Below are 1396 nucleotides of genomic sequence, written 5' to 3'. Positions count from 1 at the left end.
TTCACTTCAATAGACGTCAGTGATTGGTTGAAATTACCGAAATACGACAAGTTTTAACAAGAAATAACTTCGAATATAAAAATTTTTCTCTGTTCTATATGACAAAATATACAAGTATACGAAGTTTTAAAGTGTTTCTGTAGAAAACACACTAAATAAAAAATGGTGTCTGCCAAATCAGAAAGATCCCTCTCTCTCTCTCTCTCTCTCTCTCTCTCTCTCTCTCTCTCTCTCTCTCTCTCTCTCTCTCTCTCTCTCATACACACACACTCCAGCAACATTACTCTCTCTATCTCTTCACACACACTACCAAAGCAATTCACATACACACCACACATTCTGTTTCACACACCCCATCAAACACACACACTCTCTCTCTCTCTCACTCACACATGCACTCTCTCTTTCTCCCTCTCTCTCTCTCACACACACACGCATGCACATCAATTCTTCCGCTTCACGCCAACTTCAATAGAACTTCACTCATACAATCGCGTGCTCTCTGTCTCTTTCGCTTTCACGCCGACTTCAAAAGATCTCCTTTCCAACCAACCCCATATTAAAAAAATATAATTTTTTTACAAAAACCGACTATCATCTTCAAAAATGTCAATAAACACACATGGTTGATAAGTGGTTTGTAAGTGGTAGCTGTGTGTTCCCATACCGAAAGATCGCCCAATGTTTTAATGATTAGACAGAGGTCCAAAGGAATAACTCTCAGAAACAGACTACGTACAAATTTGTTCTTCACAACTCCTGAAGCTGTTTTCTGACAGTGGGGTGGGGGACAGGAAATTTTCATACAGCTAGAGGCTCCAATCGAAATGGGACCAGAAATGATGAGGTTGAGAAACGCTGTTATAGATTATGCCTAACCAAAAACGATCACAGCCACATCATCCAAACAGACCAGGTGAAACCGGGCTTAGCTGCTAGTATACATATATATATGATATGGTGTAGATTACGATTACAGAGAAATTTGGGTCAATATACAGTTTGAGACCCGTTAACGAAAACAAACAAAAAAAACAGCTTACTAGGGGTAAAAAAATTTGCACAGACGAACGGGAGGTGGGTGAGGAGAAGATTTCGGAAAAGTCACACTATCCAATTTTTTCCCTCATAGCTTTCAGGTAAATGGATATCTTTCAATGAAATTTTACAGAAACACCTTTCAAACGGCATAGATTACGATTATAAAGAAATTTGTGGGGAAAATGTTTTCCTGGAAGTTATGAGGGAAACAATTGGATCGTGTGTTTTTTTCCGAAAGTCCTCTCTCCCACCCCGTTCGTTTGCACAAATTTTTGTTTTCATATTCGTTTTCTACATGTTTTTGTACACCTATTAGACTGGGTTTTTTTCCGTTTTAGTGACCAGGCGTTAAACT

The sequence above is a fragment of the Octopus bimaculoides genome, unplaced genomic scaffold (genome assembly GCF_001194135.2).
Source record: "Octopus bimaculoides isolate UCB-OBI-ISO-001 unplaced genomic scaffold, ASM119413v2 Scaffold_199799, whole genome shotgun sequence".
In the NCBI taxonomy this organism is placed as follows: Eukaryota; Metazoa; Mollusca; class Cephalopoda; order Octopoda; family Octopodidae; genus Octopus; species Octopus bimaculoides.
Note: the sequence above shows the minus strand (reverse complement) of the source record.